This window comes from Lissotriton vulgaris, chromosome 1_1, assembly GCF_964263255.1.
Source record: "Lissotriton vulgaris chromosome 1_1, aLisVul1.2, whole genome shotgun sequence".
Lineage (NCBI taxonomy): Eukaryota > Metazoa > Chordata > Amphibia > Caudata > Salamandridae > Lissotriton > Lissotriton vulgaris.
Window position 1 is genome coordinate 64060776 of NC_141685.1, and position 24958 is coordinate 64085733.

General features: G+C 51.1%; 1 protein-coding gene and 1 long non-coding RNA gene across 2 annotated transcripts in view; one reads left to right on the forward strand and one right to left on the reverse strand.

Moving 5' to 3' along the window:
- Nucleotides 1–24958, reverse strand: part of LOC147737284 (uncharacterized) — a 1685245-nt gene that overhangs the window by 1163972 nt on the left and 496315 nt on the right. The gene's annotated exons all lie outside the window — the stretch shown is intronic.
- LOC147737296 (uncharacterized) overlaps nt 896–24958 on the forward strand; it is a 44226-nt gene continuing 20163 nt past the window's right edge. Inside the window, exon 1 of the long non-coding RNA XR_015296419.1 lies at nt 896–954. This is a non-coding gene — a long non-coding RNA (uncharacterized LOC147737296). The remainder of the gene's footprint in view (nt 955–24958) is intronic.

Below are 24958 nucleotides of genomic sequence, written 5' to 3' on the forward strand. Positions count from 1 at the left end.
ATTGCTTTATTTTTTGTCAGTGAATCTTTGTTGAGAGAGTGAGGTGGTTACTGTAAACAAAACAACAAAGCCTGGAAGAGGCCACTATCTTAATATTTTAGGAGACAGTTGTGCTCTTAAACCAGAAACTCAAAACCTAATTAGAACCTACAATTCAGTCTTGTTTGAGGATATAAAACCGAATTAAATATAAGGAATAAGCCACAGGAAAATTAGAAATAAGCTGTTCCATCAATTGTCGCTTTGACACATGACCAATGCCGCATTGTCACTGATCTGGTGTTTAAAACTCCATGGTATTTACCTCTGTTTACTTTGCTATTTAGCACGTTGTGGATTTGAAAAACTGCAAATAAATTATTTAAAAGAATAAATAGGCTGCCCAGTTTAATTGGAAAACTGACTGATATTCTGATATATTCTTTGAAATACAGATATATTCATTGAAATACAGACTGCCACTTCCAGTTGTCACCTTTCTGTAAATACTCTTAAGTCCTTTACATCAGGGTTTGGAAGCTGCTCATCTGAAGTGAAGGTATACATACTTTTTTACAGCAGCAAAGTGTGAGGCCCTGTACTTGAACTGTCTGACCCTTAAAAACATTCACATCTGTGACATCTGAAATCCCAGGTCTTTACAGGCACCAATACTTTTTTGTGTGAGCCTGGAGGCGGTGGTTCCGTCAGCGGCCACCAGAGGGCGCCCCTCGCCTGCTGATGAAACCCACTGATCTGCATGTTGTGTGAAAGGGAGAAGGGTTTCCTCTTCCGGGTCAGCGGCGACAGAGACAGCACAAGCAGCGTTGGTGACATCACTTCCTGTCTCTCCTGTTGTGTCCAGCCTGCTGCAGAGGAGGAAGGAGCCCTGTCTGGTGGGCAGATACCTTAATCTTCAGACTCAAGATCTGCCCCCCCAGGAGGAGGAGAGAGCCTGGACAGGTTTCTGCTCAGGTAGGAGAGCTGCTAACTCACTTAGCTGCAATTTATTAATACATGGATCTTCCTCCTGCTGAGCCTGAGTGGGGTGCAGAGGAGGTGAGGCCTGTCCAGGGTGCAGAGGAGGAGAGGCCTGTCCAGGGGTGCAGAGGAGGTGAGGCCTGTCCAGGGGTGCAGAGGAGGTGAGGCCTGTCCAGGGGTGCAGAGGAGGAGAGGCCTGTCCAGGGGTGCAGAGGAGGTGAGGCATATCCAGAGGGGTGCAGAGGAGGTGAGGCCTGTCCAATGATGCAGAGGAGGTGAGGCCTGTCCAGGGGTGCAAAGGAAGAGTGGACTGTCCAGGGGTGCAGAGGAGGCGAGGACTGTCCAGGGGTGCAGAGGAGGAGAGGCCTGTTCAGGGGTGCAGAGGAGGAGGGGCCTGTCCAGGGGAGCAGAGGAGGAGAGGCCTGTTCAGGGGTGCAGAGGAGGAGGGGCCTGTCCAGGGGTGCAAAGGAGGTGAGGCATATCCAGAGGGGTGCAGAGGAGGTGAGGCCTGTCCAGGGGTGCAGAGGATGAGGGGCCTGTCCAGGGGGTGCAGAGGAGGTGAGGCCTGTCCAGGGGTATAGAGGAGGTGAGGCCTGTCCAGGGGTGCAGAGGAGGGGTGCAGCGGAGGAGAGGCCTGTCCAGGGGTGCAGATGAGGTGAGGTCTGTCCAGGGGAGCAGAGGGGGTGAGGCCTCTCCAGGGGTGCAGCAGATGAGATGCCTGTCTAGGGGTGCAGAGGATGTGAGGCCTGTCCAGGGGTGCAGAAGAGGTGAGGTCTGTCCAGAGGAGGAGAGGAGGAGAGGCCTGTCCAGAGGAGCAGAGGAGGTGAGGCCTGTCCAGGGGTGCAGAGGAGGTGAGGCCTGTCCAGGAGAGCGGATGAGGTGAGGCCTGTCCAGGGGTGCAAAGAAGAGGCCTGTCTAGGGGTGCAGAGGAGGTGAGGCCTGTCCAGGGGGTGCAGAGGAGAGGCCTGTCCAGGGGTGCAGAGAAGGTGAGGCCTGTCCCGGGGCATGCAGAGGAGGTGAGGCCTGTCCCGGGGCATGCAGAAGAGGTGAGGCCTGTCCCGGGGTGCAGAGGAGGTGAGGCCTGTCCTGAGGGGTGCAGGGGAGATGCCTGTCCAGGGGGAGCAGAGGAGGCGAGTCCTGTCCGGGATGCAGAGGAGGTGAAGCATATCCTGTCCATGGTGTTAAGAGCAAGTGAGGCCTGTCCAGGGGTGCAGAGGAGGTGAGGCCTGTTTCTGGGTGCAGAGGAGGTGATGCCTCCCCAGGGGGAGGAGAGGAGGTGAGGCCTGTCCATGTGTGCAGAGGTGATGAGGCCTGTCCTGAGGGGTGCAGAGGAGAGGCCTGTCCAGGGGTGCAGAGAAGGTGAGGCCTGTCCCGGGGAGTGTAGATGAGGTGAGGTCTGTCCAACGATGCAGAGGAGGTGAGGCCTATCCAGGGGTGCAAAGGAAGAGTGGACTGTCCAGGGGTGCAGAGGAGGCGAGGACTGTCCAGGGGTGCAGAGGAGGTGAGACCTCTCCAGAGGTATAGCGGAGGTGAGGCCTGTCCAGGGGAACAGAGGAGGAGAGGCCTGTCCAGGGGGGCAGAGGAGGAGAGGCCTATCCAGAGGTGCAGAGTAGGAGAGGTCTGTCCAGGGGTGCAGGAGAGGTGAAGCCTGTCCAGGGGTGCAGAGGAGGTGAGGCCTGTCCTGAGGGGTGCAGGGCAGATGCCTGTCCAGGGGGAGCAGAGGAGGCAAGGCCTGTCCGGGGTTCAGAGGAGGTGAAGCATGTCCTGTCCATGGGGTTAGGTGCAGGTGAGGCCTGTCCAGGAGTGCAGAGGAGGTGAGGCCCGTCCAGAGGTGCAGAGGAGGAGAGGCCTGTCCAGGGGTGCAGAGGAGGAGAGGCCTGTCCAGGGGTGCAGAGGAGGAGAGGTCTTTCCAGGGGTGCAGGTGAGGTGAAGCCTGTCCAGGGGTGCAGAGGAGGTGAGGCCTGTCCTGAGGGGTGCAGGGGAGATGCCTTCTCCAGGGGGAGCAGAGGAGACGAGGCCTGTCCGGGGTGCAGAGGAGGTGAGGCCTGTCCCGGGGCATGCAGAGGAGGTGAGGCCTGTCCCGGGGTGCAGAGGAGGTGAGGCCTGTCCTGAGGGGTGCACGGGAGATGCCTGTCCAGGGGGAGCAGAGGAGGCGAGTCCTGTCCGGGGTGCAGAGGAGGTGAAGCATATCCTGTCCATGGTGTTAAGAGCAAGTGAGGCCTGTCCAGGGGTGCAGAGGAGGTGAGGCTTGTTTCTGGGTGCAGAGGAGGTGATGCCTCCCCAGGGGGAGGAGAGGAGGTGAGGCCTGTCCATGTGTGCAGAGGTGATGAGGCCTGTCCTGAGGGGTGCAGAGGAGAGGCCTGTCCAGGGGTGCAGAGAAGGTGAGGCCTGTCCCGGGGTGTGCAGATGAGGTGAGGCCTGTCGAGGGGTGAAGAGGAGGTGAAGCCTATCCAGGGGTGCAGAGGAGGTGAGGTCTGTCCAATGATGCAGAGGAGGTGAGGCCTGTCCAGGGGTGCAAAGGAAGAGTGGACTGTCCAGGGGTGCAGAGGAGGCGAGGACTGTCCAGGGGTGCAGAGGAGGTGAGACCTCTCCAGAGGTATAGCGGAGGTGAGGCCTGTCCAGGGGAACAGAGGAGGGGAGGCCTGTCCAGGGGAGCAGAGGAGGAGAGACCTGTCCAGGGGTGCAGAGGAGGTTAGGCCTGTCCAGGGGTGCAGAGGAGGAGAGGCCTTCCAGGGGGGTACAGAGGAGAGGAGGTGAGGCTTGTCCAAAGGGTGCAAAGGAGGTGAGGCATGTCCTTTTCAGGGGGGGGTTGCAAAGAAGGTGACGCATGTCAAGAGGTGCAGAGGAGGTGATGCCTCCCCAGGGGGAGGAGAGGAGGTGAGGCCTGTTCTTGGGTGCAGAGGTGATGAGGCCTGCGAAGCTGGTTCAGAAGAGGTGAGGCCTGTTCCGTGGCGGTGCAGAGGAGGAGAGGCCTGCCCAGGGGGGCAGAGGAGGAGAGGCCTATCCAGAGGTGCAGAGTAGGAGAGGTCTGTCCAGGGGTGCAGGAGAGGTGAAGCCTGTCCAGGGGTGCAGAGGAGGTGAGGCCTGTCCTGAGGGGTGCAGGGCAGATGCCTGTCCAGGGGGAGCAGAGGAGGCGAGGCCTGTCCGGGGTTCAGAGGAGGTGAAGCATGTCCTGTCCATGGGGTTAGGTGCAGGTGAGGCCTGTCCAGGAGTGCAGAGGAGGTGAGGCCCGTCCAGAGGTGCAGAGGAGGAGAGGCCTGTCCAGGGGTGCAGAGGAGGAGATTCCTGTCCAGGGGTGCAGAGGAGGAGAGGTCTGTCCAGGGGTGCAGGGGAGGTGAAGCCTGTCCAGGGGTGCAGAGGAGGTGAGGCCTGTCCTGAGGGGTGCAGGGGAGATGCCTTCTCCAGGGGGAGCAGAGGAGGCAAGGCCTGTCCGGGGTGCAGAGGAGGTGAAGCATGTCCTGTTAAATCTGGTAGCAAATATTTGGCACACTCCGAGATGCAAGTAATGCTGAATGGCCAGTCCCACATGAAATACTGGCTGCGCACGGAGTTTCCACCGCGTGGGACGGGATCGTCCACACGTAAAATTGATAAATAGCAAGGATTTTGACTTCAGGGTGTAATTATAGCTCCCGGTAATTCTGTGCTACATGTACACGCGTGCAGTGTGTGGTGACAGAGCTTGTAGAAAGATATTACACCCATTGAATAATTTGTTAAAAACTTAAGTGCCAGGGATCTGGTCAGGAGGCATGTTAAGTACAGCACATACCAACATTATAATTAAAACAAGAAGTGCAAGCAACAAGCGCGGGAGTTGTGCGCGCACACGTGCAAAAAAAAACACGCGAGTGGTGCGCACGAAAGAAGGAGAGGCCAGGGCGCTGAAAGCTGGTGGCTGCGCGCGTGAACGCAAGCGCTAGGCAGTGTGGCAGCACTTTTAAAAGCCCTAACAAAATGTCTCACAGAGCAGCGCATGCGGTGGCTCAGGCAAGACCTAAAAAGGGAAAGTTCTAATGGCAAGCAGGGAGAAATTATCCCGCAATAGGCGGAGTATCCCCAAGCATATAGATTATTAGTTGTCTTGGAGATACAGCGCATGCACGCTGCCTAGGCTAGACCTAAAAATCACCAACTGATGGGACACCAACAATCAGCCTAATTATCCTAGTGAAAACACATCACATTTCATTTTTAGGTTGAGCCTAGAACAGCGCATGCGCTGTTTGCTCGACTTATAGTAAAGGGCATCTCGAAAGTGCTACCCAGGATTTCATGGCTGGCTACAAGCTTGAGTGCACGTGCGCATGCACGCGCAGAACAGCCATCTGTCTCCTCCCTCCGGGTCATTAAATAGCTTTCCTCTCTGCCTCCATCGGATCACTTTTGTCGCTTTCGTCGCTTGGCTTGTTTATACCGGTGGGGTGATGCAAAGCTCCTTATTTGTGTCCTTTGAAAAGCTTGCAATGTCCTTGTTTCCCTTGCCTTGGCAAAGTTTGTTTGCATTTTGAAATAACTATTATTTTATTGCGAAATAATGTCCTCCTCAGCCAAACTTTCGTCCCCTTTTCCCCTCTTTTTTGAAAGGTAAAATAGCTGCGGGGTCCAGCCTCTGTCCCCTGTTGCTAGTGCCAAAGTGAGGCGTCCAATCGTGCCAATCGTGCCACATCCACCAATCATGCCGCGTCTACCACCACCACGTCCACCACCACCACATCCACCACCACGTCCACCACCACCACGTCCACCACCACCACCATAAACCACCACCACCATGTCCACCACCACCCCCACATCCACCACTAGCACGTCCACCACCAGCACATCCACCACCCTCACGTCCACCACCACGTTCATTACCACGTCCATCACCACATCCTCCACCACGTCCACCACCACATCCACCACCATGTCCACCACCACCACCACCATGTCCACCACCACCCCCACCACGTCCACCACTAGCATGTCCACCACCACCACCACATCCCCCACCACCACCATCTACACCACCATGTCGACCACCGCCACCACATCCACCAATACCAAATCCCCTACCACTACCACCACCACCACTACCACCACAAATACTACCACTACCACATCCACCACATCCACCACCACCATGTCCACCAGCACCCCCACCACCACCACGTCCACCACTAACACGTCACCCACCACCATGTCCACCACCACCACGTTCACCACCACCACGTCCACCACCACATCCCCCACCACCACCACATCCACCACCACCACGTCCACCACCACCACATCCACCACCACCATGTCCACCACCACCATGTCCACCACATTCACCACCATGTCCACCACCATCACCACGTCCACCACCACCACATCCACCACCACCATGTCCATCACCATCACGTCCATCACCACCACGTCCACAACCACCACGTCCACCATGTCCACCACCATGTCCACCACCACCACCACACCCACCACCACATCCACCACCACTATGTCCACTACCACCATGTCCACCACCACCGCGTCCACCACCACCACGTCCACCACCATCACCACTACCGCCACCACCACCACCAGGTCCACCACCCCCACATCCACCACATCCACCACCACCATGTCCACCACCGCGTGCACCACCACCACCTCCACCACCACCGCGTCCAACACCACCGCGCCCATCACCACCACGTCCACCACCACATCCATCACCACCACAATGTCCACCACATCCACCACCACGTCCACCACCACCATGTCCACCACCTCCTTCATCACCACCACTACATCCACCACCAACATGTCCATGAAATCCACCACCTCCATGTCCACCACTACCATGTCCACCACCACGTCCACCACCACATCTACCACCACTACGTCCACCATCACCATGTCCACCACCACCACGTCCACTACCACCACCCTCCACCACCACCATGTCCATCACCCCCACACCCACCACCACTACCACCACCACCAAGTCCACCACCGCCATGTCCACCACGTCCACCACCACCAGGTCCACCATCATCATGTCCACCACCACGGCGTCCACCACCAGCACATCCATGTCCTCAACCACTACATCCACCACTACCATGTCCATCACCAACACCACCACATCCACCACCATATCCACCACCACCACATCTACCACCACCATCACGTCCACCACCATCACATGCACCACCACGTTCACCACCACAACATCCACCACCACCACATCCACCACTACCACGTCCACCACCACCCCGTCCACCACCACCACCATGTCCACCACCACCTCGTCCACCACCACGTCCACAACCACCTTCACATCCACCACCACCATGTCCACCACCACCACCAAGTGCACCTCCACCAAATCCACCATGTTCACCACCACCATGTCCACCAACACCACACCCACCTCCACCACTACCACCACCACATCCATCACCACCACACCCACCACCACCACGTCCACCACCATCACATCCACTAGCACCACCACGTCCACCACCACGTCCACCACCACCACGTCCACTATTACCATGTCCACCACCACCACGTCCACCACCATCACATCCACCACCACCACGTCCACCACTACCATGTCCACCACCAACATGTCCACCACCACGTTCACCACCACTATGTCCACCACCACTGCTTCCACCACGTCCACCACTACCGCATCCACCACCACCATCACATCTACCACCAACACATCCACCACCACCATGTCCACCACATCCACCACCACCACCATGTCCACCACCACCACCATGTCCACCACCACCACGTCCACAACCACCATGTTCACCACAACCACAACCACTAACAACATCACGTCCACCACCACGTCCACCACTACATCCACCAATACATCCACCACCTCCACCACCACCACATCTACCACCACCACCACATCCACCACCACTACGTCCACCACCACCATGTCCACCATATCCACCACCACGTCCACCACCACCATACCACCACCATGTCCACCACAATGTCCACCCCCACCACCACAATGTCCACCACCACCATATCCACCACTACCACGTCCACCACCACCATGTCCACCACCACCATGTCCACCACCACCACCACCACCATGTCCACCACCACCACCATGTCCACCACCACCGCATCCACCACCACCATGTCCACCACCATAATTTCCTATGCAATGAATAACATTAACAGATTTTTCAGTGGCGCATCTGCAGAAAAATCCTCTTCCTTTTGGAAATTAAGAGAAACCTAACCCCTCACCCAAACAATACAAAATGGACTGAATGAGAGCCGGGGCCTGCGGCCTTAGTGCTCCAGTAATATTACACCTGGCGGACAAGAAACCAAGCGCGTAGAAGTCCTGTGCGCACGGCCTCCGCGCCGCAGACGCACGCACCGCGGCGGCCATCTGTGCATTCTGCCCCGGTAGCTTGCGTTGTTTAATGTAACAGGCGATTGGCTTTGAATAGATCCCACGGGCTTCCCAGGGGCGGGATACACTTACAGGGACAGATTTTATCTTCCATGAAAAATCCGTGGGATGACAGTGAAGCATGGGACAAAGAGGCGCGAGCGCTTCATAGCCGCTGCCAAAGCTACCACTGGACATGACTTCTTCAAACAGTATCTGTCCATCTTCACCTTTGACCCAGTAATGCACACCAGAACCGGAGTCCTCAAGGACAACTGTGGCAATCAAACCACACAACAGGTATCTAGGTAATCCATAGAATTGCTTCTGTTGTGGGGTGGGAAGGGGGAATTCCATAAATCTAATGCTATTTGAATATAATTAAATTGGGGACTTTACTATAAGGACAATAGTACTTCAAGGAAGTTAGCGGCCACTGAGGCATTTACACCACACACATGTTTATTTGTTGACAGGAAAATACACTATGCAAAATGTTTCAGTAACTGACAGCTTTTGGTTAAACCTGGGCAGAATCATTCAAATTCAAACTTTGTTGACAACGAATTAGAAATTTATGGTTGTGTGTACAGCGCCCTTGGCCATAAGGGCCCACACAAAAGCTTCAAATTTAAGTTTTCTAATGGTACTGAAAAGACCATGAGACGGAAGATAACAAGCATTTGCAAAGCAACAGGTCGCGCATTTTCACAAGTTTAAGCTATTGGGATTGTAAATGACAAAGCATTTTATTTATGTTTTGAAACCCAAAACATAAATAAAAGGCATTGTCATTTACAATGCCAATAGCTCAAACTTGCGTAAATGTGAGACCAATTGCATTGCAAATGCTTGTTCCAGTTTGTTGTGAGTCCAAACACCCATTTGGTAGCAAGTAGCAGGTTTACCCCAACTGCCTGGTATTTAGTAAACATCAAATGAATCGCTAGTGGGCTGCCAACTATCAGGGTCGCACTGAGATAGAGAATATTTACGGGCACCAAAATAAAAATGCTCCCCATTAGTGAATAGCTGAAGAAGTGGCATCTATAAGCTAACTGTAATGCACGCTATCATGCAAAAGGACAATAATAATAGACTACTGCGTAGAATATCTGGGCAATGCATAGGTATGCAAGTCAGATTCAGAGAGGACTATATTCATTCTATATCATGCATTACAATATTTTAGCTTTCTCCCACTGAAAACTTGCTCTGCCCAATAAAAGTTGATGTTAACATGTTCCCCCACGTTTCATTAAAACTCTCCCACATTGTTGTACCAAAATAAATTTAAGCCTTCTTTATTCATGTACATGAGGGTATACGCTGCTCATGTGCGTGCTTATATTACGTGAATCACGGTTCATTACCATTAAAGAGAGGTATAATAGACTTGCAATGTCCATCTCTGTGACATTACTGCACACTGCCTATGCTAATTTGCAAACCTTGCCCCTCTAAAACCTATATTTTGTTTTGTTTAGGGCTCGTGCCCCCTGTACTTTTCATTTTTGTACTTGCGGTTTGCTGTTTTCAGTATCTGTATGGACTTAAATATACAAAAGTGATGTTATTACAAGCCTTAAAATAGCAAATGTGTCACAAATTGTGGCTTACGTGAGGACGGAGGAACAGGAGACTGATTAGTTAAGTGGTGAATTAATAAACCAGCCTCGTCACACTCACACTTCCTTGAAGACTTGACGAGCCTGTCTGCTCTGACACTTCTGGAAAGTTAGGGAAGGATTAGCAGAATGAGCAGGTTTTACTCCCAGGGGACCACCACGAGCAAAGGAGATACAGCGGCCCCGGCTCAACTGCGACCCCTTTTTGAAGAACATGGAAATACACATGTAGCTGGGGTGGTCGCCGGGAGGATCTAGATCAGTGATACTCAAAGTACGGCCCAGTGGCCGCATAAAGCCCTCCAGGTCATTACATGCGGACCCCTGGGCAGCAGTAGTACTGGGATGCCATTTACTCGACTTAGAACTAACATGAAAAAGAAACGTACATATACAGCAAACACTTATTTAAAGGTTAATTGCAGTTAGGAAAAGGAAGTAACTAGGCCTTTAACTTTAGGAACGCCTTCATTCTTAAATGCTGCCACTAGATATACATGCTTTGTTTCCCTACCCCGACTTTACACCCCCGCTGGCATCAGGGCGGCCCTCGGTCACACCACAGACCAAACTTTGCGGCCCCCAGGAAAATGTTTGTGAGTACCCGTGATCTAGATCAACAAAAGGCGGGAGTAGTTAGACTCGAGGACGAAACAGAAGCATGCATCTCTAAAAGGCTCAAACAGGAACCAATAAAAACAAGCATTGGCATAGCCAATAGGTCTTGCCTTTGGCACCTTATACGTGTTTAACCATGTAACAGTTGATGTTGTTGCACCAAGGATATTGTGCTGGATAACTAACATGTAAAAGGTCCCAGAGGCGAGACCTACAGGCGATGCCAATGCTTGTTTACCTGAGGGGCATTGGCTGACCGCTGCCTGGTCACTGAGGCCCTAGTGAGGTTGAGACATATTTGGGGGAGTTTTAGCCTCATCAGAAGATGCTGTGCAGGCCCAGGTGCAATGAGGCGCAGTCAGTGCTGCCTGGGAGTGTGTTCTTTCACTTTCGATTGGCGGGGCTGCCCCCCTCCACTCTGGTGAAAGACACAAACGGGATTCAAGCCGATCTTCTCATCACAGACTTTTCAGGTGAAACAAATGTCACCGTTTGCTGAGGCCTTGAAAAGAGTGACCCAACTCCAGCAGCGTGGGACAATGAACATTGTTGATACAAAATAATCAACGATCGATGCAGACAACAACAACAAATGAATCCCGGAGAGCAGGCTCGAGACCCTCCAGCAGCAGACAGTCTTTGTATCTCTTGACCTCACCTGGGGTTTCATGCGGGGCCTGTTGTGCTCCCTGCTGAGCTGAGGCCAGGACTGCACCATGAGCGCGGGGTAAAGAGAGCCTGTTCATTGGCAACTGCGCATGCGCAGGAGATGGACACGGCTTCCCACAGCGCGGGTAAAAGAGGCCTTGGATTAACTGCTCATGCGCTGAGAACAGACACTGCCTCCTGCAGCGGAACGCGCTTTAAGACGGCCTGATGGATGGACAACTGCGCATGCGCCGAGGACAGACACTGCCTCCCGCCGCGGAGTGCGAGTTAAGGAAGGTCTTGAATTAAACAACTGCGCATGCGCCGAGGACAGACACCGCTGTTAATGCAATCAAACTCCAGAAGTCGTTGCAAGAAATATTGCTTTATTTAGTTCACAGCACGGAGTGCAGCACAGGCACCGACAGCACGGAGCGCAGTAAAGGGCCACAGCTCAGAGCCAGCACAGGTGGGACGGGGTCCGTGCAGGAACATAAAGATGCACAAGAATGACAGGGGACACAATAGGTACACCTAAGTGCCTCCAGCCGCGGAGCACGAGGCGCCTCGCGCCACAGCACAGGGTGAGATGTATTGAAGCGCAGAGCTCTTCGGTTCGGCTGCTCTATGGGGGGGGAGTGGGGAGTCTCTTTGCTTTGCGCAGGCGCAGTGAGGCTGAGCGTCCTTTGTCCAGGGCAGTTCACAGCCTGTCTTAGTGCAAGGTCCTAACTCGGCGCCAGGAAGTAGTGTCTTCGCTCCGCACATGTGACGCGCGGTGCTGCGCGTGTGCAGCTGTTATGAATTGATTTGTTCTCACGTGCGATGGTGGCTCGTGCAGCGGCGTGAGCGCCCGCGTCACTCGGGGGCAGTAACACACCGGGCCCCACACACTCCTCTCAGGCAGCCGGGCCCCCGGTGCCCCCCCTCTCCCCAGGCCCCGCAGCCCCCACTGACCGGTGCTCAAGGAGAGGCGAGGTGTCCTCAAAGCGCCAACCATGTGTGTGTGTGTGTTGTTTTTTTAAAATAATATTTTTATTGGATTTTATATTTTCCCAAAAATAAAATGTGTTATTTACAAGCAACAAAAGAGAGACAATGACATCGTCATAGTGAAACCATTCCATGTAACCCCGTTCCCTGTGAGTGTGTTTGTGATCCCAGGTGATGTCCCTGGTGTCTGATTCCTGGTGTTTGTTTAGGTTTACAGGAGTCCAGAGGGTACAGAGCAAACCTTGTCTATGCATGTGTAAAGAGTCAGGGGACTGGCAGTAGATTAAGTTATTTAATGGCATAAAAGACAACACACCGTGTGCATGTGCAGCCTAGCAGGGAAAGCAACAGCTGTCACTGTCAACTGTCAACGAATACACAGCTGTCAACATTGGCTGGACACTAGCCAATAGCGCGCAGGGGAATGGCACGCGCTGGGGAGGGTAAGTGAAAGGGAGAAAGGGCTAAGTCCCAACACATCTCTTTCCCTACGGAACAAAAGGTTAAACTATTTCAACAACAAAGCTGTAATGACTTAACCCCTTGGGCGCGGCTGTGATTCTGCGCCTGTGCGGCAGAATCGCGAGTGGGCGGTTTATGACGGCCCCCAGCCGTCATCAGCACACGAGCCCCGTGATGCATGACGGCTGGGGGCCGTCATCAGCATCGAAGGGGTTAAAGAGAGTCAATCACAAACAAAGTCTTTATACTTGTTGGGTTGGTTCAGAATGCGGCCATAGCTACTTGTGTTAGCGCTTGCTTCTCCAACGTCACTCCTGGTCATACTCTCAGTGTCAACCTGGGCTGTACCTGCAGCGCACACAGAGTTACCAGTCTCCTTTGAACTGAGATTACAATCCACTACCCCGCTCTCCGATGTCTCTAGTTTGGTTTCCGTAGTACTGGTCTCCCAGTTGCCTTGGGACACAACTGACTCATCAGAGCGAAGATTCTTGTCTGCACCAATGGATTCAATGAGCTCGCTGTCCCGACTCCTTCTGGTCTCTTGGTCCTCCTTGGGTGTAATCTGGTTGTTATCCTCCAAATCGGACTCGTCTTCCTCATCTTCCAACCCTTTTAATTTGCGTCTTTCCTGCACGTCCCCTTGTTCTTTTCCTTCACGTTCCTTAACTCCTGGTACGTGACACACAGCCATTCTAGAGGCATGCCAAATTCTTCCATCACTGAGTAATGCTGAGTTACAATAAACTTCAACCACATCCAACAGTGCTGAAGATCTATTATCACCCTTGACGACATGTCCACTCTTTTTATCCTCACTTTGTCGCCATTCAGTCACTCTCGCTGACTTGAGCCATCAAATATTGTCTTTAGAAATGGGAGTTCTTCCTCTCATAATTTCGAATGGGCTCACCAACGTTTTTTCTCCAGGCGTAATTCTGTACCCCCAAATCATTTTCTTTACCTCCCTTCTCCAACACTTGCCGCTGTTGTTAGCCTATTGGAAGGGTTCCTTTTATCACCCTATTAAATCTTTCCACGTCTCCATTTCCCGCCGGATGATAGACCAAGGTTGTCTTGTGGGTGATGACATTCCTTTTTACGAACTTCTTAAAAGCGTCTGAAGTGAATTGACTGCAATTGTAACTACCTATGGTTTTAGGGATTCCTCCCCTAGTGAACACATCGTCCAAGAATGTCAAAAAATCACTTGTATCCACCCTCCTGCATACTTTTAATTCTGGCTATTTGGACAGGTGATCCACCAAAACCAGTATGTACACTTGCTCATCCTGCCATTTTATGGGTCCAGTTATCTCAACTCCGATCCTTTCCCATGGCATGTTTGGGCAAGCCAATGGTTGCAGCGGTGGTCTTAGGGTCGTTTGTGTCTTGTCAGCATTTTCACAATCATCACAGTCTCTTACAGCCCTCTCTATTTCTATGTCACAGCCTGGCCACCAATACCAACTTTTAATCCTTTGTTTTGTTTTGTTCACACCTAAATGTCCTTCTTGGCATATTTTAATTACTCACTCTCTTTAGCGTCTTGGGTGGTACGACTTTTCCTTGTCTCAGGATGAGTTCGTCCTCCACGGAAAGTTCATTCCTTAATTCCCAAAATATTCTTAACTCAACTTCCTGACATTTCTTCCTTGTCCAACCTTTAACAATGAGTTCCCGTACTTTTTGTAAGGTTGTGTCTTTAAGATAACCCTGGGTCCACTCATCTTTCCGAATGGTAGGGAATTCTTTGCTGATGCTTGCCACGCACAAATCTTCATCTTGTACCTGTTTCTCCACGTTCTGTAGTGGCAATCTGCTGAGAAAGTCCGCCACTATGTTTTTGACCCCCGGCAAGTACTGTACCTCGTAATTATAATCCAGAAGTCTTTTGGATAAGCGTGCCAACCTAGGTGACACGTTGTACAATCCTTTCACCGTTAACACCTTGGTTAGAGGCTTGTGGTCACATCTCAGAATGATTTTCTTGCCCCAAATGTACTGGCGGAAATGTTCCATTTCCCACACACACGCCAGTGCCTCCCGTTCGATTACGGAGTATCCTTCCTCCGTTTCTGTTAAAGAGCGGGAAGCAAATGCGATAGCCACCTCCTTTCCAGACTTCTCTATTTGAGAGAGTACGGCCCCTATTCCTTTTCCACTAGCATCAGTGGTGATCACGCACTCCAGTTCACCATCGAATCCTTGCAAGGGTGGTGCTTCGCAAATTTCCTTTTTTAGTTTTTTGCAACTCTCTTCACACTCACGTGACCATTCAAATTTATTCTTGTTCTTCAGTAGTGATCTTATATGGTATGTTTTTGCTGAGAAGTCTCTTACAAATTTAGAGTAGTACTCTACTAAACCTAGGAATGCTCTTAGTTCCTCCTTGTTCACTGGAACCGGTGTGTCTTTAATTGCCTTTATGAGTTCTTTTTTTGGTTTTATTCCTTCTTGAGTTATCTCATGTCCCAAGTAAGTTACGCTGTTTTTTCCAAACTTGCATTTCTTGTATTCCGCTGTCATATCACATTTCTCCAATTTCTTAAGTACCTGTAGGAGCCTGCTCTCATGGTCCTCCTGATTTTTACCCATCACCAAAATGTCATCCTGGAAGATGAGTATGTTCCTAACTCCTTTGAAGATTTCTTGCATAAGTCTTTGAAATAACGCTGCAGCCGACGCTATACCAAAGGGTACCCTTTTGAACCTGAAACACCCAAAGGGTGAGATGAAAGTTGTAAGGTGTCTACTCTCTGGATGTAATGGTACCTGATGGTACGCTGTGGCTAGATCAATAGTTGAGAACACACTCATTCCCTTGGTGAGTGACGACATTTCCCCGATTCTAGGTAGTGGGTACTGGTCAACCACTATATTTTTATTTAGATCACGCAGGTCCATGCACAATCTCAGCTTGCTGTTAGGTCTTCTAGCGACCACCAAGGGTGCGACCTACTCAGCCGATTCCGTTGGCTCGATTATGTTGGACTCCAATAATTTGTTAATCTCATCCCTAACTTCCTCCTTCAGTGTAATAGATATGTGTCTTACCTTATGTAGGCAAGAGATGGCGTCTTCTTTCAGCTTTATTCTGTGTTGAAAGCCCCTAAGCTTCCCAATCTTCCCGTTAAATACACTTGGAAATCTGCCCAGAAGATCACAGTCAGATAGAGAGTTCTGTTGCACAACTAGGACCGGCTCAGAGCTGTTGGGGTTAAGGGTAATGCCGAGCTTCCTCTGGTCTTTCCATCCTAGTACTGATGGGCCAGTGGTTGCCACATACAATTTTCTGTTCTTTTCTCTTCCCTTAAACATGAAAGTTAATTCCCTGAAACCAACTAGCTCGCTAGGTTCTCCAGTGAAAGTTTTCAAAGTAATATCCGGCCTTTCCTTTCTCCCTCCTAATGCACTACAAAACTTTTTTCTCCCACACCTCGCGGTTAACAATAGTGCATGTTGAACCTGAGTCCGCAGTTATTTCAAGCTCTATTCCCCCAAACTCCACTTTGCACACAGGTTTCTTCTTATTGTTCTTCCCATCTCCATTATTATTTGTTACCTCCAACACACAGATTGTATTCCGAATCATCAAAAGAGTTAGTCTCTTCCTCGTCAACCTCTTGAACCAATTTTACATTAGCTCTTCCACTTCTCCTGCAAGCTTTCTGAAAATGTGCAACTAAGCCACACTTGCTCCATTTGTTGTTTCTAGCCGGGCAGTTCCAGTCATTTGCCAAGTGCTTGTTGCTGCTGCAACGATATCATCTTAATTCCTCAAATCTTCTTTCTTTACTGCTGCTTCTTGGACCATCCTTTCCTTTGCTCTTATAGTTCACAAATGTTTTCCTTGCTCCACTTACTTTAGCAACCACATTAGTCTCTTCACTTTTACTCTTGTTTTCATTTATGACTTTCTTAGCACATCGACCCGTAAGTTCTGCCTTTTTGACCACATCTATGACCTGTTGTAGGGGTTTCTCACCTTTGGCCCACAGAGCATCTTGTATATTAAAATTAGCGGCACACATGACTATTTGATCCCTTATGAGGTCATCGTGCATATTGTCAAATTTGCATGATAGCGCCAGATTCTTTAAAGCAGCTACATAGTCATCAATGCTCTCGTCTTTACCCTGTTTCCTTCTGTAGAATTTGTACTTATGGACAGCAACACACACCATAGGTTTATAGTAGCTATCCAAATCCTCTATAGCATTATCATATACATTTCTATCCACACCATCATGTCTTTTTAGGGCTCGACCTACGTCCCACGAAGTGGGCGTGGCCTAAGAGTCCTTTTCTGAGGGCTTTGAAAATCGTACCTACCAAATTCCAGAAAGCTCGTGATTTTTGCTGTTTTTTTTTGCCAGCTGCATGGCAATTGGCCCTCGCATGCGGGTGTTTTTACAAGAGAGCACGCAATAGGCCATAGGCGTTAGAGTTGCTCCGCCAAGTGCATATTACGCGCGGACACGCGCAGCAGAAGGGCATATTTCTTCAATTACCAGCTGTCAGTGCCCGCGGTAATTGAAGACAGATGTGGGGCTATCTGGCTGCAGCCTTCTGCGGCTCGCCCAGCTCTAAAAAGGGAACATCCCCCCCTCCCTGAACAAGGAAGTTGGCTTGTATGATTGCGTATTTCAAGAAATACCTTAACGGCTTTCTTGTTTGTAACCTCGCCTGGCATGTTTTGAAACGAGCAGTTTATTTTTTATCTTTATGTAGTCAAGTTGGACTTGGTAAAATGCACCAGCCATGCGGTGGAAGAAGCTTATGCTTCAAGCTTAAAAGCGTTGCTTTTTCTCTTCACTACATAAATTGCCTTTTGGACAAGAATATTTTTATCCGTGATTAACACTGTTTATACGAGTCAGAGCACTGTCATTCCCGAGTGACGAAACGAAACCGCCAAAGTCCCGGCCACACAACGCTCATGTGTCCCGTCCGAAGTGCCAGCCTGTCACACACATGCAGATAACCATCACTCGCATTAACCTGAGACTGTACGCCGTACTGTTGCCCATCACCTCCCCAATCTTTCCGTCCTTTCCGAAATAGCAGACGGTAGTCATCTTGCCTACACGTCCCGAATATTTAAGCCTGTCCCCGTCTATTCCATAACTAAGTTGTTTCTTGTTTTACAATTTGATCGCTTTCGCGATCCGTTGAAGTGCCGCTTGTTTTCTCATTGTATACGTGCCCCCATGCATGCATTCCAGCTGAAGATCGCGACCAAACACCCTTCCTTTTTTTTTGTAATTAAAATGTTGCTTATTCTGAAAAATGCCTATCCAGATATTCGTCATCTTTTTATAATTCCTCACGTGAGCCTTCCTACGTGTTAGCATATGAGCACATGTCACCCTGTCTGTAAACTGCACTTTTAGCAGCATTTCGTGCATTTGAACAGAGTACTTTTCACGAGGGTCAACTCTGTGTACAGGAGCTTTCACTTGTGTTAGAAAGCTGAGTTGCTTTGTGTGCTTGCTGCAGATGGCTACTGCCTGTATGCCACTAGTTTTCTTCAATGAGAACCTGACTCAGTCTCCCCCTCCCCCTGATCAATAAAATAAACTCGTGCCATTCACTTTGTTATACTTCAGGGCGGTACTGCGCCGTAAAGCCCCAGTACTGCCACTGAGTGCTGTGTTTTTGTTGTTCTCAAATTGCACCTACCACGTCTTCGGAGAACCAGGGAAACTTCGATTAACCTGTTTGCGTGTAGTAGTTGCCCAGCTCTGCGAAAAGGGCCAGGATACATTTGTGTTCGCCTGGCTCCACTGGGTACCTGGGCATGGAACAGACCCGGCATTGTTATCACCACCTCCTCTGTGCGATAAGGGGGCACGGCCGGGTGGGTCTGTGTTAGTTCTCAATGCGTGCCGCGTCCCTGGGGCCCGGCAAGTGTAAGGCACCCTGGCAAGTGATGAGACGGGCGCTGCCTCTCTCTTCTTCACATGTGGCTGCAGGCGAGGGAAAGGCAGCAGTAAATGAATGGAAAAAACACAAACCTGCCATTTGGAAAAGTACCCGCCCAGAGGCTCTGTAATATACCAGGACTGTACTTTCTTTGACACAGCACCACGTTCAAGAGCTTGAGTCCACTGTGTCCACACTATGTTTCTAGGACAGATATAGACACACTTTCAAGGTCTGTAATTTTATAGCTCAGCCTCTTTGATGCATTGAACGCTCCTGACGACTACACCGTGTTCTACATTTTAAACAGTTACGTTATTTGTTTATTTATCTGAAAAGTACTTTCTGGAACGTCCTCCCTCCCACCCCTTAAATCCGATTGTTTACCAACTCTCTGCAGCGTGCGGGATAGTACACGGCGGCCCCCGCAACCTGCCAATGTGGAATGTGTGACTTGTGTGAGCAAGTATTTTAGTTTGAAGCTCACTTCTGATGTTGCAAATCCAGACATAGTTGTTTGTTTAAATCACTTCTTTCTGAACAGACATAGTCCATTTGTGGCTAAGCTCAGTTTACTGTTCAGAGCTGCCGGTGGCTTGCGGCTTCGTGGCACTTTGCAAAATATCCCTATGGTAAATATGTTTGTAGGGGGTGACAATTACTTAAATCCGGATCAAATTGCTGTGACACGACCCTTTAATTATTGTTTTAAACAAAGTGCTGTTTTCAATTTCTGTGGAGTGTAAACAGAAATGATTTTTTTCTGCGCACTGGGAATCACATATAAACTGTGTTTGGAAAACGTTAGGCAATAGTTTAATTACTAGTCAAATTAATGTAAATTATCGGGAATATAGACTTTGAATTGGATGTCCGCAGAGGAGGCTTGTTGACCATGGAAAAGAACTGTGGCGCAAATTATGTACCTCACTAAAACTTATTGTGGGGGAGTGTAAGTGTGGAATCTGTAGTCGATGACGACGCGCTGATGGGTGGAGAGCTTTCTGAAACCTGCAGAGTGAGAGTGAGTGCTGCAGAGTGAGAGTGAGTGCAGAGTGAGAGTGAGTGCTGCAGAGTGAGAGTGAGTGCAGAGTGTGTGCAGAGTGAGAGTGTGTGCAGAGTGAGAGTGTGTGCAGAGTGAGAGTGAGTGCTGCAGAGTGAGAGTGAGTGCAGAGTGCAGAGTGAGTGCAGAGTGAGTGCAGAGTGAGTGCAGAGTGAGTGCAGAGTGAGTGCAGAGTGTGTGCAGAGTGAGAGTGTGTGCAGAGTGAGAGTGTGTGCAGAGTGAGAGTGTGTGCAGAGTGAGAGTGTGTGCAGAGTGAGAGTAAGTGCTGCAGAGTGAGAGTGAGTGCAGAGTGAGAGTGAGTGCTGCAGAGTGAGAGTGAGTGCAGAGTGTGTGCAGAGTGAGAGTGTGTGCAGAGTGAGAGTGTGTGCAGAGTGAGAGTGTGTGCAGAGTGAGAGTGAGTGCTGCAGAGTGAGAGTGAGTGCAGAGTGAGAGTGAGTGCTGCAGAGTGAGAGTGTGTGCAGAGTGAGAGTGAGTGCTGCAGAGTGAGAGTGAGTGCAGAGTGAGAGTGAGTGCTGCAGAGTGAGAGTGTGTGCAGAGTGAGAGTGAGTGCAGAGTGAGTGCAGAGTGAGTGCAGAGTGAGTGCAGAGTGTGTGCAGAGTGAGAGTGTGTGCAGAGGGAGAGTGTGTGCAGAGGGAGAGTGTGTGCAGAGTGAGAGTGTGTGCAGAGTGAGAGTGTGTGCAGAGTGAGAGTGTGTGCAGAGTGAGAGTGAGTGCTGCAGAGTGAGAGTGAGTGCAGAGTGAGAGTGAGTGCTGCAGAGTGAGAGTGAGTGCAGAGTGAGAGTGTGTGCAGAGTGAGAGTGAGTGCAGAGTGAGTGCAGAGTGAGTGCAGAGTGAGTGCAGAGTGAGTGCAGAGTGTGTGCAGAGTGAGAGTGTGTGCAGAGTGAGAGTGTGTGCAGAGTGAGAGTGTGTGCAGAGTGAGAGTGAGTGCTGCAGAGTGAGAGTGAGTGCAGAGTGAGAGTGAGTGCTGCAGAGTGAGAGTGAGTGCTGCAGAGTGAGAGTGAGTGCAGAGTGTGTGCAGAGTGAGAGTGTGTGCAGAGTGAGAGTGTGTGCAGAGTGAGAGTGTGTGCAGAGTGAGAGTGAGTGCTGCAGAGTGAGAGTGAGTGCAGAGTGAGAGTGAGTGCTGCAGAGTGAGAGTGAGTGCAGAGTGAGAGTGAGTGCAGAGTGAGTGCAGAGTGAGTGCAGAGTGAGTGCAGAGTGTGTGCAGAGTGAGAGTGTGTGCAGAGTGAGAGTGTGTGCAGAGGGAGAGTGTGTGCAGAGTGAGAGTGTGTGCAGAGGGAAAGTGTGTGCAGAGTCAGAGCAGAATGAGTGCAGAGTGAGAGTGTGTGCAGAGGGAGAGTGTGTGCAGAGGGAGAGTGTGTGCAGAGTGAGAGTGTGTGCAGAGGGAGAGTGTGTGCAGAGTGAGAGTGAGTGCTGCAGAGTGAGAGTGAGTGTAGAGTGAGTGCAGAGTGAGTGCAGAGTGAGAGTGAGTGCTGCAAAGTGAGAGTGAGTGCAGAGTGAGTGCAGAGTGTGTGCAGAGTGAGAGTGTGTGCAGAGTGAGTGCAGAGTGAGTGCAGAGTGAGTGCAGAGTGAGTGCAGAGTGTGTGCAGAGTGAGAGTGTGTGCAGAGTGAGAGTGAGTGCAGAGTGAGTGCAGAGTGAGTGCAGAGTGAGTGCAGAGTGAGTGCAGAGTGTGTGCAGAGTGAGAGTGTGTGCAGAGTGAGAGTGTGTGCAGAGTGAGAGTGAGTGCAGAGTGAGTGCAGAGTGAGTGCAGAGTGAGTGCAGAGTGTGTGCAGAGTGAGAGTGTGTGCAGAGTGAGAGTGTGTGCAGAGGGAGAGTGTGTGCAGAGTGAGAGTGTGTGCAGAGGGAAAGTGTGTGCAGAGTCAGAGCAGAATGAGTGCAGAGTGAGAGTGTGTGCAGAGGGAGAGTGTGTGCAGAGTGAGAGTGTGTGCAGAGGGAGAGTGTGTGCAGAGTGAGAGCAGAATGAGTGCAGAGTGAGAGTGTGTGCAGAGTGAGAGCAGAATGAGTGCAGAGTAAGAGTGAGTGCAGAGTGAGAGAAGAGTGAGTGCAGAGTGTGTGCAGTGTGAGAGTGTGTGCAGAGTGAGAGTGTGTGCAGAGGGAGAGTGTGTGCAGAGTGAGAGCAGAATGAGTGCAGAGTGAGAGTGTGTGCAGAGTGAGAGCAGAATGAGTGCAGAGTGAGAGTGAGTGCAGAGTGAGTGCAGAGTGTGTGCAGAGTGAGAGTGTGTGCAGAGGGAGAGTGTGTGCAGAGTGAGAGTGTGTGCAGAGTGAGAGCAGAATGAGTGCAGAGTGAGAGTGTGTGCAGAGTGAGAGCAGAATGAGTGCAGAGTGAGAGTGTGTGCAGAGTGAGAGCAGAATGAGTGCAGAGTGCAGAGTGAGTGCAGAGTGAGTGCAGAGTGTGTGCAGAGTGAGAGTGTGTGCAGAGTGAGAGTGTGTGCAGAGGGAGAGTGTGTGCAGAGTGAGAGCAGAATGAGTGCAGAGTGAGAGTTCGTGCAGAGTGAGAGCAGAATGAGTGCAGAGTAAGAGTGAGTGCAGAGTGAGAGCAGAGTGAGTGCAGAGTGTGTGCAGCGTGAGAGTGTGTGCAGAGTGAGAGTGTGTGCAGAGTGAGAGTGAGTGCTGCAGAGTGAGTGCAGAGTGAGTGCAGAGTGTGTGCAGAGTGAGAGTGTGTGCAGAGTGAGAGTGTGTGCAGAGGGAGAGTGTGTGCAGAGTGAGAGCAGAATGAGTGCAGAGTGAGAGTGTGTGCAGAGTGAGAGCAGAATGAGTGCAGAGTGAGAGTGTGTGCAGAGTGAGAGCAGAATGAGTGCAGAGTGCAGAGTGAGTGCAGAGTGAGTGCAGAGTGTGTGCAGAGTGAGAGTGTGTGCAGAGTGAGAGTGTGTGCAGAGGGAGAGTGTGTGCAGAGTGAGAGCAGAATGAGTGCAGAGTGAGAGTGTGTGCAGAGTGAGAGCAGAATGAGTGCAGAGTGAGAGTGAGTGCAGAGTGAGTGCAGAGTGTGTGCAGAGTGAGAGTGTGTGCAGAGTGAGAGTGTGTGCAGAGTGAGAGCAGAATGAGTGCAGAGTGAGAGTGTGTGCAGAGTGAGAGTGAGTGCTGCAGAGTGAGAGTGAGTGCAGAGTGAGTGCAGAGTGTGTGCAGAGTGAGAGTGTGTGCAGAGTGAGAGTGTGTGCAGAGGGAGAGTGTGTGCAGAGTGAGAGCAGAATGAGTGCAGAGTGAGAGTGTGTGCAGAGTGAGAGCAGAATGAGTGCAGAGTGAGAGTGAGTGCAGAGTGAGAGCAGAGTGAGTGCAGAGTGTGTGCAGAGTGAGAGTGTGTGCAGAGTGAGAGTGAGTGCTGCAGAGTGAGAGTGAGTGCAGAGTGAGTGCAGAGTGTGTGCAGAGTGAGAGTGTGTGCAGAGTGAGAGTGTGTGCAGAGGGAGAGTGTGTGCAGAGTGAGAGCAGAATGTGTGCAGCGTGAGAGTGTGTGCAGAGTGAGAGCAGAATGAGTGCAGAGTGAGAGTGAGTGCAGAGTGAGAGCAGAGTGAATGCAGAGTGTGTGCAGAGTGAGAGTGTGTGCAGAGTGAGAGTGAGTGCAGAGTGAGTGCAGAGTGTGTGCAGAGTGAGAGTGTGTGCAGAGTGAGAGTGTGTGCAGAGGAAGAGTGTGTGCAGAGGGAGAGTGTGTGCAGAGTGAGAGCAGAATGAGTGCAGAGTGAGTGCAGAGTGTGTGCAGAGTGAGAGTGTGTGCAGAGTGAGAGTGTGTGCAGAGGGAGAGTGTGTGCAGAGTGAGAGCAGAATGAGTGCAGAGTGCAGAGTGAGTGCAGAGTGAGTGCAGAGTGTGTGCAGAGTGAGAGTGTGTGCAGAGTGAGAGTGTGTGCAGAGTGAGAGCAGGATGAGTGCAGAGTGAGAGTGTGTGCAGAGTGAGAGCAGAATGAGTGCAGAGTGAGAGTGAGTGCAGAGTGAGTGCAGAGTGTGTGCAGAGTGAGAGTGTGTGCAGAGTGAGAGTGTGTGCAGAGGGAGAGTGTGTGCAGAGTGAGAGCAGAATGAGTGCAGAGTGAGAGTGTGTGCAGAGTGAGAGCAGAATGAGTGCAGAGTGAGGGTGAGTGCAGAGTGAGAGCAGAGTGAGTGCAGAGTGTGTGCAGAGTGAGAGTGTGTGCAGAGTGAGAGTGTGTGCAGAGTGAGAGTGTGTGCAGAGTGAGAGTGAGTGCTGCAGAGTGAGAGTGAGTGCAGAGTGAGTGCAGAGTGAGTGCAGAGTGTGTGCAGAGTGAGAGTGTGTGCAGAGTGAGAGTGTGTGCAGAGGGAGAGTGTGTGCAGAGTGAGAGCAGAATGAGTGCAGAGTGAGAGTGTGTGCAGAGTGAGAGCAGAATGAGTGCAGAGTGAGAGTGAGTCTAGAGTGAGAGCAGAGTGAGTGCAGAGTGTGTGCAGAGTGAGTGTGTGTGCAGAGTGAGAGTGAGTGCTGCAGAGTGAGAGTGAGTGCAGAGTGAGTGCAGAGTGAGTGCAGAGTGAGTGCAGAGTGAGTGCAGAGTGAGTGCAGAGTGTGTGCAGAGTGAGAGTGTGTGCAGAGTGAGAGTGTGTGCAGAGGGAGAGTGTGTGCAGAGTGAGAGCAGAATGAGTGCAGAGTGAGAGTGTGTGCAGAGTGAGAGCAGAATGAGTGCAGAGTGAGAGTGAGTGCAGAGTGAGAGCAGAGTGAGTGCAGAGTGTGTGCAGAGTGAGAGTGTGTGCAGAGTGAGAGTGTGTGCAGAGGGAGAGTGTGTGCAGAGTGAGAGCAGAATGAGTGCAGAGTGAGAGTGTGTGCAGAGTGAGAGCAGAATGAGTGCAGAGTGAGAGTGTGTGCAGAGTGAGAGCAGAATGAGTGCAGAGTGAGAGTGTGTGCAGAGTGAGAGCAGAATGAGTGCAGAGTGAGAGTGTGTGCAGAGTGAGAGCAGAATGAGTGCAGAGTGAGAGTGTGTGCAGAGTGAGAGCAGAATGAGTGCAGAGTGAGAGTGTGTACAGAGTGAGAGCAGAATGAGTGCAGAGTGAGAGTGTGTGCAGAGTGAGAGCAGAATGAGTGCAGAGTGAGAGTGTGTGCAGAGTGAGAGCAGAATGAGTGCAGAGAGTGCAGCGTTCATCGCAGTATGGTGCACTTTACTTTTAAACATATTAATCTAAAATGCAGCGTGCCACCATTGCTATAATTCGAATCTAACCCACATAATTCCACTACACACCACATGCATACACTCCATGACACATGGCTAAAAGACATTGCCATTTACAATGCCATTACTCTAACTCAAATACATCCGAGACCTATTGCATTTC